We start from the raw sequence: 21,195 nt of genomic DNA, 5'->3' as shown, positions 1-21,195 counted from the left end.
TATTTTAAGTGGCAATATTTGCCATTTACACAGCATTATGTGACTAGGTGAAGTATATGTATATGCTTTTTTACATATCTTCATAAATAGGGCCAAAAATGTGCATCAAGGATGCAGCAAAATACACTTGTGCAATTTAATCAGGAATTTATGGAAAATAGAATCAAACATTCCAAATGGTTTTGGTGATTGACATTAATTTCATTAGTTCATCTAATAGTTAATATTGATACTTTGCTATGGTGCAGATACACTCCATTTGAATATATCTTCTCTAGAATGGATTATTTATGACCAGAGGGTCATGAGTAGGTAGACTTTTATAATATATACAATGTGGTGGCCTCTAAAATATTTTTTAATCAATGCAATATGTATTATTATTCATTTTGTACTAAATGTGTGACCTCACATGTTTCTGTGTGACTTTTACTCTAACTCTAAGCAAAGCACATTTCAACTGATTACAATTTCGAGGTTCAACTTTCAAATAACTGTAGCAACTATATCTATAAAGTCCCATTTACAGTACCAAGAAAGCTTACTAGAGCAGACTTAAATGTTTTTGATTTAAGAGAGTACATATAGCAGATTTAATGTGAAGGCTTTTATACGGAAGAGCACTGGGGCCAACAAATTATGACTTTTAAAACTCATAATTATGCGTTTTTATCTCATAATTATGACTAAAAAATCAAAAATATGACATTTAATCTCAGAACTATGACTTTTAAACTCATATTATGACATTTAATCTCATAATTATGACTTTAAAAAGTTGAAATTTTGACTTTTAATCTCATAATTATGATTTTAAAAAGTCAAAATTATGACTTTTAATCTCATAATTATGGCTTTAAAAAGTCATAATTAGGACTTTTAGGGGCCAATTCACCAAGCTCAAGTGAAGGATTAGAAGTAAAAAAACTTTGAATTTCGAAGTGTTTTTTGGGCCTCAACCATCGAATTCGACTACGACTTCGAATCATAGGATTCAAACTAAAAATCGTTCGACTATTCGACCATTCCATATTCAAAGTACTGTCTCTTTAAGAAAAAACTTCGACCCCCTAGTTCGCCACCTAAAAACTACCGAACCCAATGTTAGCCTATGGGGAAGGTCCCCATAGGCTTGACTAAGTTTTTTTGTTCGAAGGATAATCCTTCGATCATTGGATTAAAATCCCGCGAATCGTTCAATTCGAAGGATTTAATCATTCGATCGATGGATTATTCCTTCCATCGTTCGATCGAACTTTTTGCGCAAAATCCTTTGACTTCGATATTCGAAGTCGAAGGATTATCATTCCCCAGTCGAATATCGAGGGTTAATTACCCCTCAATATTCGACCCTTGATGCATCGGCCCCTTAAACTCATAATTATGGCTTTAAAAAGTCAAATTATGACTTTTAATCTCATAATGACTTCAAAAAGTCATAATTATGATTTTTAATCTCATAATTATGATTTTAAAAAAGTCAAAATGATGACTTTAAAACTCATAATTATGACTTTTAAACTCATATTTATGACTTTTAACATTATGAGTTTAAGGGGCAGATTTATCAATCCTCGAATTTCGAAGTGAAATATACTTCGAAATTCGACTGGCTATATTTTGACTTCAAATATCGAAGTCAACGTTTTTTTTACTGAATTTGACTGTTTTGCGGTCGAAGTAAAATTGTTCGAAAAAATTGAATGATTTTGATCGAACTATTTTACTTTGACTACAAAAAACTGCATTAGAAGGTCCCCATAGGCTAACATAGCACTTCGGCAGGTTTAATTTGGCGAACTATTGAAGTCGAAGTTTTTTTAAAGAGACAGTACTTCAATTATCGAATATTCAAACTATTTTACTTCGAATTGATTTAGAAGTAAATTCGAAGTCGTAGTATCCTATTCGATGGTCGAAGTATCCAAAACATTTTTTAGAATTTAGAATTTTTTACTTCGAAAATTCCCTTGAATTCACTTCGACCCTTGATAAATCTGCCCCTAAAAGTCATAATTATGAGATTAAAAGTCATAATTTCGACTTTTTAAAGTCATAGTTATGAGAGTAAAAGTCATAATTATGACTTTTTAAAGTCATAATTATGAGATTAAAAGTCATAATTTCGACTTTTTAAAGTCATAATAATTAGTTTAAAAATCATAATTATGAGAATTAAAAGTCATAATTATGAGATTTAAAGTCATAATTTCGACTTTTTAAATTCATAATTATGAGAATAAAAGTCATACTTTCGACTTTTTAAAGTCATAATTATGAGATTAAAAATTATAATTTCGACTTTTTAAAGTCATAATTATGAGATTAAAAATCATAATTATGAGATTGAAGTCATAATTTCGACTTTTAAAGTCATAATTATGAGATTAAAAGTCATAATTATGAGATTAAAGTCATAATTTTGACTTTTTAAAGTCATAATTATAAATTTAAAAGTCATAGTTATGGGAATAAAAGTCATAATTTAAATTTTTTTAAAGTCATAATTATGAGATTAAAAATCATAATTATGAGTTTTACATTTTTTTTTTTTTGCTGGCCCCTGTCCTCTTCCGTATTTATGACCTTATCCATGTGTAATTATTTTATTTTAGTGTATGCTGGATAAAAAATTTCCAAGATGCCCTTCTCATGAATCCTAAGGATTTCCATTCCATAACCAGTTGTTGCTAGATGAACTCCCGAGTCAACAACTTTGAAAATAACTTTGAAAACAGATTTCTGTTTTCTCTGAAATATTAAAACAGTACCTTGTACATGATCCAAACTAAGATATAATTAATCTTTGTTGGAGGCAAAAAAAATCCTATTTTGTTTATTAAATGTTTAAGTGACAAAGTATGGTGATCCAAAATACAGAAAGATCACCTTATTTTGAAAACCTCTGGTCCCAAGCATTCTAGATGACAGGTCATATACCTGTGTATATTCTACCCACCGTCAAGGACCAAATTATTGTTTAAGCTGTGCTTGTTGCTATAGTTATAACACAGAATATTGTAATTACATTTACATTGTTAAAAACCCATTCTTAAAACTACCTTGAATAAAAATCAGTTAAGACATATTACTAAATACATCTACAATCGTTTAGCTATATAACACCATATATTTTTATGCTTTCAGTGGTTATGCTTTTTACACCTCTTTATTAGAATGTCAGGAGATGCTTTGTCCTCTGGAAGGAAGGGTTGATGAATAACCATATTGTCTACCAAGAATTAACCGATCATGTTTGTCTCAGAATTGAAGATATAGTCTCTACAGCAGGGGCTGTCTGTTCTGTCTGATCTGACACTGCAGAGAAGCAGCCAAATGGGAGCCTTTATACTGGGTAACCCAGGGCATACTTGTTAATGGCAGAACTGAGCCATAAAGTCATGAAAGTTTACTAGAGACAAACAGAACAACAAAACAAAAACAGGAACAGGTGTGAGGTGAAAAATATAAAAATTATAGGAGCAATCCTCAGACAGAAATAGAGTCCAGTAATCAGGCCAAAAAGTCAGGCCAGGCAGCAAGCAAATGGAGTCCAAGAACAGGCAAAAGGTCAAAACTGGGAAATCCACTAAAGCAGGACAAGGAGGGGACAGGAGTGCAGGAACAAGGTACAGGTCATATAACATAGAAGGGACTCAGAATATTGCAACTAGATGGGGTTTCATGATCAGGAATTGCAGGCTAGATCTCTGTTGTTAAGCTTAATGACCAAGCCAGGAGCTTTGGTCAGGGGCAGGCTCATAAAGGGTCTTGATTACACAATGATCAACATATGAACCTCGTGGGTGGAGGAAAGAGCAGACAGAAAGAATACAAGCGATGTATAAGGAGAACTGGTCAGGACCAGCACTAAACTCCTCCTGCAGCTCAGATTAAATGGAGTTTAAGGGGTACTTTTCTCTCTTTGCATATGTAGTATGTGTTCTGTTAAGAATTTAAAATTCTAAAAAAATAAAACTCCCCCCTATCAGAGAGAGTCAGAGACCCTTTATGAAGTTTAGATAATAAGAAGTATAGTAGGGCTATATATATATTGTCTTGGTGAAATCATTATTACATACCTGCCATTCGATTCTTACTGTGTTCATGAAATTTAATGATATTCTGCAACATATCATAAAAGTGCACTACATGAATACAGAGCGGCTGAATACTGGTATCATAAAAGTTTCCACTAGATCTGAAGATGTTATCACATAACCTTCAGTTTAAGTATTTGTTTGTATGGTAATGCAGGCAGTGGTCTACAATTTATTTTAGTTAGTTTTAAATGATGGTTTGGCTTTCTGACAATCTGTTCCTCCTCTTGCAGCCAGTAGGGAGGATCAGTGAATTAACCAGTTGTATCATTCGGGAGACATTCTCCCATTTTGTATTACAGTAAATAGCCTGCGCGGATTCCGCGTCACTGATACCATACTAAAAAGCCATTAAGGAGCAGTACGTTTTTCCTCATTTTTCAAATAGTTTAGAGTAATAGAGTATTTCCTTTATGCAAAAAGCCAACTTCCTTGGTGTACAGCTGTATTATTCCAAGAGGAAAGTGCGTTAATGTGAGAGGATTAAAATGCTAGTCGTGCTAAGAACTGCAACATGTGGATGAGGATTATTGTATGCGAGCATATGAGGGGACAATTACTAGATAGTATGGATAGTAAGCAAAGTAATGAAAGTAGTTGATGGTTGGAAAGTGAAAGTGTAATAGTTCAAAATTACAAAATACAAGTTTGAACCCGTAGTGTGAGAAAGGGAGTCAGTCAAAAGAGGCCAAATGAACTAAGAAATGTAATAAAGTGCCCAGAGTATGTAGATGTGTGCCAGAGTACAGATACTGTATAAAACTGCAACATGAAGACTTGTGGGTCATGTCCATGGGAGCTGTCATTTGCAAACTGTAAAATCTTTCTTTGCTTTGAGCTTTTAGATCTTTTGGGGGGTTGGGGGGGTTATTGGCACTCACACAAAAATTCTTACACAAACTAGAATTTCAAGGTTCACATTTTCAAATCCATATCTTCTAATAAATAAGTAGACATTTGTGCTTTTTAAAATGTGAGTTTGAAAAAAACTACACAAAATGGAATTTTGATAGATAGGCCTCCGTGTATTACTGAACGAGGAGCATCCATAGGAGAGGACGATCCAAAGAAAATGACAATATTTGAAGAGAGCTAACAGCTGAATAAAGTTCAAAAAAATCTTAGCTGGTGATCATCTTGGTTTGCCAACTGGTATTCAAAAATGTAGAAAATTTGGAAATCGGTCAGCAACTCACAGTATGAGACACACTGCACACAGTGAACAAAGCAGTTTGAGTAATACTGCGAGTTGCTGACTGATTTCAAGACTTTCACATTTTTTTTTTAAAGGGTGAGACTGGTATTTGTAATATAAAAAAATAATTCTAGATAAAGAGGTTACACATAACAGTAAGTATATTGTTGATGGAATGTGTATTTCAAAGAAGAAGTGGAGAGAGGTGAGAGAGTGGGTGATACTGTGCATAATATTGTTTGGTTGAAAAAGAATAATTGATTTAACAATAGACAATACTGTGCTTACACTATGCGACCATGCAGATATGGATATTTCACATCAGTACGGGAAAGAAGAGAAAATATGGAGGAATGAGAGAAGAAAAAGTCAATTGCTTAAACAAAGCAAAAATATAAAACCAGGCTTAATTGAAATGAATAATGAAAAGTTGGCAATTCTATATGAGTAATGAAAGGTTGAGGGTTATAAATGCTTCTGGTGGTATTTCTGTTGTATCTTTAAATTATAGTATTATCTTGCTTGGAGTGCTAGAAAATGGACACTAAGGAGGTTATATACCAAACCTCAAATTTATCTGGTTGTGCGTTTTGGGGCAAAAACAGATTTTTTTCTGCAAAAAGGTAGCATCTGAAAATCCATCATCTCAGACCTGTCGAGGTCCTTTAAATGTCAATGGGAGAGGCACCTATCCCAAATTGGAGTTATAATGGTATGTGCTGGGTTTAGCCCAAAAATCTGACTTTTTCAGATTTAAAAATGGTTCGATTATTCGACCCCCCACTTCGCCAACCTAAAACCTACCGAACCTCAATGTTAGCGTATGGGGAAGGTCCCCATAGGTTTCTAGGCAATTTGTGATTGAAGGAAAATCGTTAGATCGATGGATAAATAACCTTTGAATCGTTCGATTAGAAGGATTTAATCGTTTGATTGAACGATTGTTCCTTCAATAGTTCGATCGAACGAATATCGCTAAATCCTTCGACTTCGATATTCGAAGTATTTAACTTCGACAGTTGAATATCGAGGGTTAATTAACCCTCGATATTCGACCCTAAGTAAATGTGCCCCTTAATGTATTGCTCAAATTATATATATATATTCAATTGTTTAATTATTTATTCATGATTCACCGAGACTCTATTGGTTGTTCTGTTTTATTGGTGAAATGGGAGTGTATAAATGAAAATTTAAATAAGCGCTTTATCCTTGATAAAGGTCAAAAGGGACCGATAAGTTGGATGCAGCATGAAGTGATATAAAAGTCAAAACACATTGAATCACAAAACCGGAAGTGCTGGTTCATCTTTGCATTATATATATACAGTATATATATATATATATATATATATATATATATATATATATATATATATATATATATATATATGTATATATATATATATATATATGTATATATATATATATGTATATATATATAAATCAAAAAAGAAGAAACCGCACCAACAGGGCTTTATACAAAACAAAAAAGATTTTATTCTTCAACATTTCAGCTCTACTACTTGAGCCGTCTTCAGGAACTAACTTTTTAATTACCTTTGTTTATACCCTCATTGTACCCTTACATTAACATTGTTTATTAGTTATATATGTGTATATATATATATATATATATATATATATATATATTACCACCAAATTTGCTATATTTTAAAAAAAGAGTATAAAAAGAGTATAATTTGAGGCAAGGTGCTTTAAATTTGAAGAAGATTTTTAAAAAAGGAAAATGAGAGATTCATACATTACATCACATTGATAAAGATCTCGGTACATTATCTTGAATAAAAGTATTTTTAACTTTTTCCCATTGTACTTTGCCATTTCTGTGGCCAAAGGCTTTTTTTCTCATTTGCAATAAAACACTTTATAGCACAATCAAATACGTTCCTTGCATGCACAAAAATCCTGCTCATAAATCATCATTTCAGCAAATATGGGAAAGGCACAGTTCTTAACTACATGTCTAGCTACATTAATCTCTCATAGTTTTAAGACTTCAAAGCTACATTTCCTAGCACAAGAAAATTGTGAGAAAAGTTCAGATTAAGATATGATTTGTTAATACACATTTGAAGAAGCATGGGTTCATATTTTCAATTTATTTTCAATAAGAAATTGTGAACTTTGGCATTTTTAACACAACAGTTATGAACTTAGGAAGCTCAACCATATATTTGATCAAATAAGTAACGTCAAAAAAGAAAATAACATGATCAAGACTTGAATCTTTGGCCATCACTTGCTTAATTTTATACATGTATGGAACCTGTTATCCAGAATGCTTAGGACCTGGGGTTTTCCAGATAATGGGTCTTTCTGTAATAAGGATCTCTATACCTTAAGTCTGCTAAAAAAAAATATTTAAACATTAAATAAACCCAGTAGGATTGTTTTGCATCCAATAAGGATTAATTTGATCTCAGTTGGGATCAAGTACAAGGCACTGTTTTATTATTACAGAGAAAAAAAGAAATTAAAAAAAAATAGTTATTTGTTTAAAATAAAGTCTATGGGAGATGGACTTCCCTTAAATTGGAGTTTTCTGGATAACAGGTTTCCGGATAACAAATTCCATATCTGTACTTTATATATTTCTAATGGCATTTATATATGCTGTCATTTTTTACATTATACATTTTATATGTTTTTCCTAACTATACAAGAGTGTGGGAACCCTTGAACCACCACCATCTCAAAGAGGACTTTAGCCTTGGGTCCCCATTATGGCCAGTGACAAAATTTGACATTGAGCCTTAAAAATTGGGAACAGATGTCATTTAGATCTCATTCTGTAAATTACAACACCTGGGGGCACATTTACTTAGCTCGAGTGAATGAATAGAAGAAAAAATACTTTGAATTTCGAATGTTTTTTTAGCTACTTCGACCATCGAATTGGCTACTTCGACCATCGAATTGGCTACTTCGACCTTCGACTACAACTTTGAACTAAAATTGTTCGACTATTCGACCATTCGATAGTCGAAGTACTGTCTCTTTAAAGAAAACTTCGACCCCCTACTTCGCCAAGTAAAACCTACCGAACATCAATGTTAGCCTATGGGAAAGGTCCCCATAAGCTTTCTAACAAATTTCTGGTCGAAGGAAAATCGTTCGATCGATGGATTAAAATCCGAACGATTAAATCTTTCGATTGAACGATTTTTCCTTCTATTGTTCGATCAAACGAATCGCAGTATATTGAAGTCGAAGGATTTTACGTCGACAGTCGAAGTCGCAATTGAGTCTGAAATTGTGTTCTGATAATTATAAAAAGTTGTTGTGGCCTTTGTTTTTTTTGTAGTATCAAGGGATCCCTGACATATTTCCTTCAAAACCTACATGACCTTACATTGAACCAAGATTTTTTAAAATGACTGATTGAACAAAAGCAAGAAAATGTTTTATTGTTTCAATACCATTGTTTACAAATGGAGATTCAGAGAATAACTTCACACTGGATTTCAATATAATGAATGGAAGATAATTTTGGAATTGTGAGAAGTAAACTTTAGTCCCCATTGGTTGAAGTAAACAGAAGAATGAACAGAAGAATACCAGAATTCCTGTTCTTGAATCCACAATGCCCATTTAGATATAAATTAATAGATTAAACATACAGTCATCTGAAATGCTAAAAGAAAGGGTTGTGAATTTTAAAACAGGACTGATGAACAGATATGACAATCAGAAAAAAAGAAAAGGCCAACTGCTGTCTTCTATTTTTCAGCAGCTTGACAGATACTGTTACATCAGCTTATTGGTAGGTATGTTACTATGGAAAATAAGACTATACAATCAAATCAGACTTGCTTTGGGAGCTGTCAAACTCATACTTGTCATCATCAGACTGGATTTCCTGTAAACATAACAAAACATCATGCAGATCAGGAAAATGAAGATTTCACTATATGGTACTCATCTAAAAAAAAAAGAGAAAAAAAAAAGAGATTTAAAAATGACAAGAAACCACACTGAACTAGGCTGCCACAGGAAAATGGCAACACTATCTCCAGTGTTCAGAACATTATTAATCATTGTGTAAAAAAAATAGAAAATCTTTTACAGAATGAAACTTTGATAACTCTACAAAGCAAAGGGAAAATAAGTCTCCTGATATGTAAGTTTGTAATATGAACTGACAACCATTAAATCTCTCGTATAAAAAACATGAACACCTCGAATTTGTGTTTTACTCATTTGCATTTACAAGCTCAAAATATGCTCCATAATTTGGATCACTATATTATAAGGGCATAACAAAGGATTTAAACATTAAATAAACCAAAAAGGATTGTTTGACATGTACAAGGTATTGTTTTAAAATTACTGAAATTAAGAAATTTTTTATACCCTTCACATACACTTTGTGCTTCACATACACTTTGTGTTTTCTGGATATTAGGTTTCCAGAAAAGAAACCCCATACCTATTAAATGTAAGTAACATTTCCATATTTTGGGGGGAATCTTGATAATAGATCAGAGGTATTAAAAAAAATATCCATATCATTTCCCAATTCTGATCTGTCAAATATACAAAGGACTTAATAACGTCAGCCAGCTTAACAAATTCTTCTGCTGTGGATTTACTGGAGCTAATTTGTCTAATCAGAAACTAGGGGCCTTTTTTATAACCACTAGTGTTTTAAGACTATGTATATACACACACACATACGCATGCACGCAGCCAGTGAAATGTATCAATTTCATTTTTCTTTTGCTATATCATCAATAAAATAAGATCAAGAACTGACACAGATGTAGAGTAAGTCTGCTACAGTGTGATGGCCCAATCACACATCTGTTAAAATATTTAGTTCATCTAATACTGCCTAGATATGCCAATTATGCACAGCTGTAAAAAATTTACAAAATAACTGTATACCAAACAGGGTAAAATAAATTCATAAACAATGGCTACAGAATAATTATAACAGTAGGATTAGAGGGACCTGTTTACAAGAGTTTACAATTGGAATGATTCTCTTTTGTATGTCTTGCACTCTATGTAAAACCAGCTATTTCCATCTGTAAAGGAATGCATTGGGTTACAATGCTAGCGATGAAGAAATTAAAGAAGCAATACTGTTACAATCGATGTACCCTTAGTACCTCCAAACTTTTTATTGTACGGAATAAAGCTTTAGGGTATACCGATTGTAACAGCATTGCTTATTCAATTTCTTCGTCGATACTATTGTCACATCACGGATCGGAAGAAAGCAGGGCTGTAAGCTGACAAGTTTTCTGTATCGTATTGTGAGTGTATTTGAACCTTTTCCATATTGGGTCACAATGCTACTGTCGTTTCAAAATTGGAAGTGGTATTTTTTGTTTGTGAGCTCTAATTTCAGACTTTGGTAAATCTGCCCCTACATGGTGTTATGTTTGGGGTCTCCTTAAATAAAAAGGATTGGGGGATTTTGTGGATAACACACTGCATTTTAGTAACTCCGAAAAGCCATACAGACTCACCCCTGCTCCCTTTTCTGGATGTCTCACTCAGACGGCAGAGGATTCAGTGTGCCTGTATAAGTGCAGAACTCCTCAAAATGCGTTGATCCAAAACAAAAGAAAAAATGTAGAGCACCCTTCCTCATAAAATAATACCCACTATTTATTGTTACAATAAAAAACACAGGTGGTTGCTGTGGAATGGCTGCCAAACACGTTTTGGGAACAGCCCATAATTATAGTCTGATTGGGGGATTTTTGTGGCTAACACACTGCATAACTTTATACAATATTACTCACTGGCTAATAAAGCACATAAAGTATTGTCTTGTGGCGTAACTAGATATTACTGGGCCCCACAGCAAATTATTTTTCAGGCCCCCAAAATGTTTAGAGGTTGACTTGTTTCTCCAGTATTTATTGAAATCGTATATGAATTAGGGCCTCATGGGGCCCCTATACCTCCTGGGCCCCCCTGCAGCCGCAGGGTCTGCTTCCTCTATAGTTACGCCCCTGGACTCTTGCTAAAAATTAACTCAAGGGTTGAAAACACAGGGCGTTATTTAGCAAAATTTGTATTTCTGCAGTTTTTTTTCTATTCAGAATAAACTCACAATTTAAAGAAATGTTACCATATTTATTAAAAAATCAGAATAAACTTAAATTAATAAAATCATTGGAAAAAATGGAATTTGTGTTTTACTCATCATTTGTAGTGAGTTTACATGCTCAAACACATTTCAATAAACTTGAAAAACTCAAATTGAATAAATAATTAAAATTTTGACTATGGCAGCTCCCATTGACTTCAACACGACCTCACAAACCTTTAGAAGGCAAAATTTTACATTCTATAGAATATCGAATGTTCAGGTTTTACCATAACTCACATTTGTGATTTTTAGCACAAAAAAAAGTTGAAATCACAAAAAAACCAGAAAACATTCAACCATTGATAAATAAACCCTACAATTTAGACTGTTTATGATTCGAGGTAAGGGCTCATCTTATGCAGTGCAGTATGCAGTGCAGTTTTGGGTCCAAGTCCTTAGGAAGGATTTTAATACTTAAGGCAAGTAATGTCCTTCTCCTGATAAATGTTAAAATGCTTATTAAAACAATATAAAATGTATCCCTTTGTTATGCCACCAGCATTGTTTACTGTTTGTGTTGCAAAACCTAGGGGCACATTTACTAAGGGTCGAATTGAATTCAAAGTGAATTTTCGAATTCAAAAACTTTGAATCTTGAAGTAATTTTTGGGTACTTGGACCATAGAATAGGCCAAAATTCGATTTGAATTGAAAAAACTTTGAATATTCGACCATTCGAAAATGGAAGTACTGTCTCTTTAAAAAACTTCGAATTCGACACTTCGCCACTAGGGATGTAGCGAACGTCGGAAAAAAAGTTCGCGAACATATTCGCGAACTTGCGCAAAAACGCGAGCGGTTCGCGAACGGTTCGCGAACCCCATAGACTTCAATGGGAAGGCGAACTTTAACATCTAGAAAAGACATTTCTGGCCAGAAAAATGATTTTAAAGTTGTTTAAAGGGTGCAACGACCTGGACAGTGGCATGCCAGAGGGGGATCAAGGGCAAAAATGTATCTGAAAAATCTGCCTGTGTGTGCTTGGAAGAGATAGTGTAGGGGGAGAGCTGTTAGTGATTTCAGGGACAGATGATAGTAAGTTTGCTGGCTAGTAATCTGCTTGATACTGCTCTGTATTGGAGGGACAGAAGTCTGCAGGGATTTGAGGGACATTTTAGCTTAGGTAGCTTTGCTGGCTAGTAATCTACTGTTCTCTTTAAACAACTGCCATACGTTGACCTTGTAGGCATTGTTTGCCCAGTTTTTTTGGACGCAGCCACTGAAGCACAGTTGCCATAAAAAATATGCCATATTAATGCTGAAAATAGTAATTTTTCGCCATACGTTGACCTTGTAGACATTGTTTGCCCAGTTTTTTTGGTTGCAGCCACTGAAGCACAGTTGCCAGAAAAAATATGCCATATAAATGCTGAAAATAGTCATTTTTTGCCATACGTTGACCTTGTAGGCATTGTTTGCCCAGTTTTTTTGGTCGCAGCCACTGAAGCACAGTTGCCAGAAAAAATATGCCATATAAATGCTGAAAATAGTAATTTTTTGCCATATACGTTGAGTCAACGTATGGCAAAAAATGACTATTTTCAGCATTTATATGGCATATTTTTTCTGGCCTCTGTGCTTCAGTGGCTGCGGCCAAAAAAAACTGGGCAAACAATGCCTACAAGGTCAACGTATACACTACTACAGCGGTGGATACGGATTACGTAAAATATATTATGGCTGCTTGAAAAAAGTCACTCCGGTGTTTTTTCTGGAGACGGTAATATTATGGATATTTAGACAGAATGTGAACAAGGTCACACAGCTAGATGGCGGGTTGAAGAAAACAGTGTGCAAATAATGCCTACAAGGTCAACGTATACACTACTACAGCGGTGGATACGGATTACGTAAAATATATTATGGCTGCTTGAAAAAAGTCACTCCGGTGTTTTTTCTGGAGACGGTAATATTATGGATATTTAGACAGAATGTGAACAAGGTCACACAGCTAGATGGCGGGTTGAAGAAAACAGTGTGCAAATAATGCCTACAAGGTCAACGTATACACTACTACAGCGGTGGATACGGATTACGTAAAATATATTATGGCTGCTTGAAAAAAGTCACTCCGGTGTTTTTTCTGGAGACGGTAATATTATGGATATTTAGACAGAATGTGAACAAGGTCACACAGCTAGATGGCGGGTTGAAGAAAACACTGTGCAAATAATGCCTACAAGGTCAACGTATACACTACTACAGCGGTGGATACGGATTACGTAAAATATATGAATGCTGCTTGAAAAAAAGTAACTCAAGTGGTTTTTCTAGAGACGATAATATTATCAATATTTAGACAAAATGTGAACAAGCTCACACAGCTAGATGGCGGGTTGAAGAAAACACTGTGCAAATAATGCCTACAAGGTCAACGTATACACTACTACAGCGGTGGATACGGATTACGTAAAATATATTATGGCTGCTTGAAAAAAGTCACTCCGGTGTTTTTTCTGGAGACGGTAATATTATGGATATTTAGACAGAATGTGAACAAGGTCACACAGCTAGATGGCGGGTTGAAGAAAACAGTGTGCAAATAATGCCTACAAGGTCAACGTATACACTACTACAGCGGTGGATACGGATTACGTAAAATATATGAATGCTGCTTGAAAAAAAGTAACTCAAGTGGTTTTTCTAGAGACGATAATATTATCAATATTTAGACAAAATGTGAACAAGCTCACACAGCTAGATGGCGGGTTGAAGAAAACACTGTGCAAATAATGCCTACAAGGTCAACGTATACACTACTACAGCGGTGGATACGGATTACGTAAAATATATTATGGCTGCTTGAAAAAAGTCACTCCGGTGTTTTTTCTGGAGACGGTAATATTATGGATATTTAGACAGAATGTGAACAAGGTCACACAGCTAGATGGCGGGTTGAAGAAAACAGTGTGCAAATAATGCCTACAGGGCAAATAATGCCTAAAAGGTCAACTTATACACTACTACAGCGGTAGTAAAATAAAAAAAAGTAAAATAAAAAAAAAATGAATATTAAAAAAAAAAATTAAAGTTGGTGCTGCTGAACTACTAGGAGCAGCAGATTAGCACACCAGTCCCACTCCCCAACACTGCTAGACTAATAGCACTGGGCTCTTATAGTAGTAGTAGTAGTAGTAGTAGTAAAACAACAAAAAAATAAATAAAAGCAGTCCTTACAAGGACTACTGTTATTGCAGCAGTCAGCAGATGAGATCAGAAGCAGGACAGCTGCCCACTGCAGCTACATACAGAGCACTGCAGTAGAAGGTAGATTACTAGCCAGCAAAGCTACCTAAGCTAAAATGTCCCTCAAACCCCTGCAGACTTCTGTCCCTCCAATAACAGAGCAGTATCAAAACGATTACTAGCCAGCAAACTTTCAACTGTCCCTGAAATCACTAACAGGCAGCAGCTCTCTCCCTACACTATCTCTTCAGCACACACAGGCAGAGTGAAAAAACGCTGCAGGGCTTCGGTTTTTATAGGGAAGGGGAGTGGTCCAGGGGAGAGCTTCCTGATTGGCTGCCATGTACCTGCTGGTCTGGGGTGAGAGGGCAAAAAAAAGCGCCAACAATGGCGAACCCAAAATGGCGAACGTCGCGCGACGTTCGCGAACTTCCGGCGAGCGCGAACACCCGATGTTCGCGCGAACAAGTTCGCCGGCGAACAGTTTGCGACATCTCTATTCGCCACCTCAAACCTGCTGAATTGCTATGTTAGCCTATGGGGACCTCCTAGAACCTGTTTTAGAAGTCTAAGTTTTTTTTTGTTTTTTTTTGAAAATTGTTCGTTCGATCGATTAAATAGTTTGAATTGTTCGATTCGAGCGATTTCTATGTTCGATCGAACAATTTGAATTAGATCGAAAACTGCTAAATTTAACTCAATTTAACCCAGAATTTTTTCAATTCGATGGTCGAATTTCGAAGTTTAGCACTTCGAAATTCGATCCTTAGTAAAAGTCACCCCAATTGGTTTAGTCTAGGGTTTAGGAGGGACAGAGGGATAAAAAAGGGTGGAGGAGTGTGTTTGTATGTAAAGCCTGAATTAAAGCCATGCTGGCACTGGTGAATCCCTCTGGGTAGAGATTTTGACTGGGTAAAATGTTACAGAGAGAATTATCATTGGTGTATGCTATAAACCACCTCGTATAAGTGACGAGTATGAAGCCCAGCTACTCTTGCAGATACAAGCGGTTTCATAGCTGGGTCAAGTTGATACTATGGGTGACTTCAATTATCCAGACATTGACTGGGGTAATGGGGTTGCCAAGACAGAAAAAGCTAGTAGGTTTGTAAATATGCTGAATGACAACTTTTTATTCCAGCTCATTCAAGAACCTACTAGGAATAACTCACTTTTGGACCTTGTAATAACGAATAATACTGAACTCATCTCTAGCATTTGTGTGGGTGAGCATTTAGGGAATAGTGATCATAACATGGTCAATTCTATAAGGGAGTAACTAAAACACTAAATTTCAGACGTGCAAACTTTGACAGTATAAGGGCATCCCTGCAACATATTAAGTGGTAAATGCTTTTCACAGGGTTAAACACGGAACAAAAATGGTAAGTCTTTAAAATGCTGCATAATAAATATACATGTCAGTATATTCCCCTTGTAAGCAAGGAACGACGTAGCAAAGCAAAACCTTTTTGGTTCAATAGAAGTGTTGGTGTTGAGGTTGGTAAGAAAAGATGTGCTTTTAAGGCTTCCAAGTTAGCTGGGACAGCTGAATCTTTTATAAGGTACAAAGAGGCCAATAAGTTATGCAAAGAAGCTATAAGGCAAGCTAAAATTTATATGGAAAAGGATATTGCAGCAAGCAGTAAAAAGAATCCAAAATTATTTTTTAAATATGTTAATAGTAAAAAAATGAAGAAGGAAGGGGTGGGACCTTTAGTATCAGAGGGGGGTCAGTTGGTTGATGAAAACAAAATAAAAGCGCAGAGTCTGAATTCATATTTTTCGTCTGTCTACACAAATGAGGAACCAGTTAATGAAGGTTTCCTTCCGTCCCAATTCTAATGGTTCACACATGAGGAAATTCAAAAGAGACTAGAACATGTTAAGATAAACAAAGGTCCGGGACCAGATGGTATTCATCCCAGGGTACTTAGCGAGCTTAGCTCTGTGATTGCCAGACCTCTTTACTTAATTTTTCAGGATTCATTGAGGTCTGGCATAGTGCAGAGATACTGGCGAATTGCTAATGTGGTGCCTCTATTCAAAAAAGGATCCCGTTCTCGGCCTCAAAACTATAGGCCAGTTAGTCTGACGTCAGTGGTAGGAAAGCTTTTTGAAGGGTTGATAAGGTATAATATAGTGGACTTTATAGCAAATCATAATACTATGAGTGTGTGCCAGCATGTTTTTATATGTAATAGATCTTGCCAGACTAACTTAATTTCTTTTTATGAGAATGTAAGTAGAGACCTCGATTCTGGGATGGCAGTGGATGTGATTTACTTAGACTTTGCTAAAACATTTGATACAGTGCCACACAAAAGGTTATTGGTTAAATTAAGGAATGTTGGCCTGGAACATAGAATTTGTACCTGGATAGAGAACTTGGATAGAGAACTGGCTAAAAGATAGACTACAAAGAGTGGTGGTAAATGGTACATTTTCTAATTGGACCAGTGTTGTTAGTGGAGTACCACAGGGCTCTGTACTAGGTCCCTTGCTTTTCAACTTGTTTATTAATGACCTGGAGGTGGGCATAGAAAGTACTGTTTCTATTTTTGCAAATTATACTAAATTGTGCAGAACTATAGGTTCCATGCAGGATGCTGCCACTTTGCAGAGTGAGTTGGGAAACTGGGCAGCAAACTGGAAAATGAGGTTCAATATTGATAAATACAAGGTTATGCACTTTGGCAAAAATAATATAAATGCAAGTTATACACTAAATGGCAGTGTGTTGGGAGTTTCCTTAAATGAGAAGGATCTAGGGGTTTGTAGATAACAAGTTGTCTAATTCTGGGCAGTGTCATTATGTGGCTACTAAAGCAAATAAAGTTCTGTCTTGCATAAAAAAGGGCATTAACTCAAGGGATGAAAACATAATTATGCCTCTTTATAGGTCCCTGGTGAGGCCTCATCTGGAGTATGCAGTGCAGTTTTGGACTCCAGTCCTTAAGAGGGATATACAGTGTCAGACTGGGATGCCAAGGGCCCACCAGAAAACCTTAGGATGAGGGCCCACTTTCCAAACTATTATACCTCCTCTCCTCACTCAACCTCTTTATTCTCCTAGTCTCTTTTCTCTACATACTATACTCTATTCTTCCATTATTAAGCCTCTCTGTTCCCATAAAGAAATAGGGAATAACCATGAAATAGACCAAATGGTAAGAGGCCCACTGACACCTGGGCCCACCGGGAGTTTTCCTGGTATCCCGGTGGGCCAGTCCGACACTGGGGATATAAATGAGCTGGAGAGAGTGCAGAGACATGTAACTAAACTGGTTAGAGGGATGGAAGACTTAAATTATGAGGGTAGACTGTTAAGGTTGGGGTTGTTTTCTCTGGAAAAAAGGCGCTTGCGAGGGGACATGATTACACTTTACAAGTACATTAGAGGACATTATAGACAAATAGCAGGGGACCTTTTTACCCATAAAGAGGATCACCGTACCAGAGGCCACCGCTTCAGACTAGAAGAAAAGAACTTTCATTTGAAGCAATGTAGGGGGTTCTTCACAGTCAGGACAGTGAGGTTGTAGAATGCACTGCCGGGTGATGTTGTGATGGCTGATTCAGTTAATGCCTTTAAGAATGGCTTGGATGATTTTTTGGACAGACATAATATCAAAGGCATGGGTAGATAGAATTTATGTGAAAGTATGGAGGGGTGTGTGTGGATACTGGGTTTTCATTTGGAGGCATTGAACTTGATGGACTTTGTCTTTTTTCAAACCGATTTAACTATGTAACTATGTGCATTTTTATAAAAATGTCTTTCTTTGCTTTCTGTACCTTTACCATGTGGCCATGTGTAATACCAGTAAATGATCATTCTAGCTGCCATCTTTATACTGTTCACAGCAAGGATAACATCATCTGCAGTAATCCTACCCCATCCAGCCTTGTGGTAGCATCGATGGTATGTATTAATAATTTCCAACCTGGTTTATGAATGCAGATCATTATGTACCTCCAAGTTTATATATATTTATGTGCAGATACCTCAGTCATTGCACTAGTGCAGAATCATGCACAAAACTGGTAAAAGTATTGAATAAATAAGTTGAATGAATGTCAAGGCTGTTGTTGTTTTCTTTGCAGAAAAGGCACCTGCATTGGGACATGATTGTATGCAAAGACTGGAACACACACATAGTGGATCTTCTCTCTTTTAATCTTTGCTGGTAATAAGCATTTAACCTCACAGAGCAAGCACACACATCCAAATACAAACCCACACTAAAGGTAGCTCCATTAGCAGGGCTGGATTTACATAGTGGGCACATCTAGGCCAGCTACCGTTCATCACCCCTGTCCCCTTCCCTTCATTCATGCACATTCACAAATTTTCATCATCAGGTTGGGAGCAGTGGGTATTGGCGCATGGGAAATTTATAAAACGATTGTATCTCATGATCAACCCCAGAGCTTCCGAACCAATGCGGGTAAGGTTGGGCTTCACGATGCCCCCTAAAATCCTGCACCCTAGACCCGGGCCTTGGTGGCCTTTCCACAAATCCAGGCCTGTGTGTTTGGACTACTTCCCAATGAACTACCTACTAAAGTAGACACTATATCTACATATATACTACTAGCTAGTAGAATAATACTAGCCAGAACTGGAAACAACTACACTTACTGCCCTTGAATTTAATCATACATGACCTCTCAAAAAAAAAAAAGTAAAACTATTAAAGCAAAAAATAAAGTGCACATCACCTGGCTACAATGGTATAAGTATAGAAGAAAATAATTACATTTCTCATAATCTACCTTGTTGCAATATTCAACTTAACGTACATCATTTCCTTTATCATTTGCCTATTCTTTATCTGATCTACACTCTCTCTTCTCGACATTTTTCTTTCCTTATCTGTTTGTCCTCTCTCCAAACAAATTGGTTAAATATAACCTAAATTTATTTTCTATATTGTGAAAATCTCAAAATGATAAATACAAAATGGAACTGGGACTTAGAGCCAGGATCCCCAGAGAAAACAATTAACCCTTTGCCTGCCAAGCACGTACGGCGTACGTGCTGGCAGGCAAATGCTCAGGCTGCCAAGAACGTACATTGTACGTTCTTTAGCAGCTGAGCGCTCTCTCTGCTTCGGCGGCTTTTGCCGCCTCCGCAGAGAGTGGGGAGAGAAGACAGCCCCCTAGGCAACGAGGCTGGGGGGCTGTCAAGTCGGATCTGCGACTCGATTGTCGCAGATCCGACTTCAAAGTAGCAGACGCATCGCATGGAGCGTCTGCTACTACACTCACCTTCTTCCTGCCTGCAGAGCCGCCCACGCACTTCCTGCTGCGCAGCAACTCTGCAGACACGCTGCCAGGACTCCTCCAAAGAAGACAGCGATTCTCCTGCTCCAAAAACGGTAAGTGCACGTTTTTTTACACACTTACCTGCACCTACACATACTTACAGTACATTTATGCATTTTAGTAAAGATTGGAATTTTTTTAAATTTTTTTTTTTTAATTTTAGCACACTTGGTCCCTTTTGTACAGTTATTTACACTTATTTACACTTATTTACATGTATTTGCACACTCAGATAACTTTTATTAGTGCACAAATATGTATACACAAACAGGTGTTTTTTTTTTTTTTTACGAATTCATTATACTGTTATCTTTTGTTTTTTTTGCCTAAAAACGTGTTATTTTGGCAGCGTGACTATTGGATAATCGATTTCGGCCACTAATTACGCTGTCAGAACAATTATTTTGTTATTTCATTGATTTACGCTATTTTTGTGGTTTTATTGCAATTTTATCCCTGCATTATTGTTCCCTATGTATCTTTAGTATCGTTTTGCTGTTTGGTGCTTTGGTATAGAAAGATAGATTTTACTTAGTTTGATCCGCCAAAATATGTGCTTTCCAAAAATATATGGGTTTCTGGGGGTCTTTTTACAGTTTGGGGGTCTTACGGCACATAACGTACAGTTAGGGTTCTCTTTTCTGCAGCTTAGTTGGCTAGCGTGAAAATTCATAGTTACGTTTTTCATTTGGGGTCCATACACAACACATACTTTGGTAAATCTATACATATTGGGCATCAAACTATTTATTAGACCTCTGACGTCCATATTTAGAGAGATTTTTCTTTGTACGTAAAACATTGTGTCCGATAAATGCGGCAAACTGCAACATTTTTAGGCGATTTTCAGAAATGTTGTAAAAACCTATATGTTTAGAAAAGCTTTGCAGTTTGGTAGTTTCGTGTAGAAAGACGTCGTTATCTTTGTTGGAATCGGCAGAATGTGTACTTTCCAAAAATGTATGGTTTTGGGGGGTCATTGCTGTTAGGAGGGTCTTGAGGCAAATAATATGAAGTCAAGGGTCTATGTTCACAGAAGGCGAATGGGCAGCGGAGAAAACTCATATTCACTATTTTTATTTGGGGTCCGCACATGCCAGCTGCCTTGGTATATCTATGCATATTGGGCATCAAACTGTTCAGTAGACCCTTGGCATCAATATTTATGGTGTTTTACAATTGTATGTAAGAAATTGGGTGAGATAAATGCGGCCAATTGCAATATTTTTAGGCGATTTTCAGAAATGTAA

This window comes from Xenopus laevis, chromosome 1L (genome assembly GCF_017654675.1).
Source record: "Xenopus laevis strain J_2021 chromosome 1L, Xenopus_laevis_v10.1, whole genome shotgun sequence".
NCBI classification, from domain to species: Eukaryota; Metazoa; Chordata; class Amphibia; order Anura; family Pipidae; genus Xenopus; species Xenopus laevis.
This window is presented reverse-complemented; position numbering follows the sequence as displayed.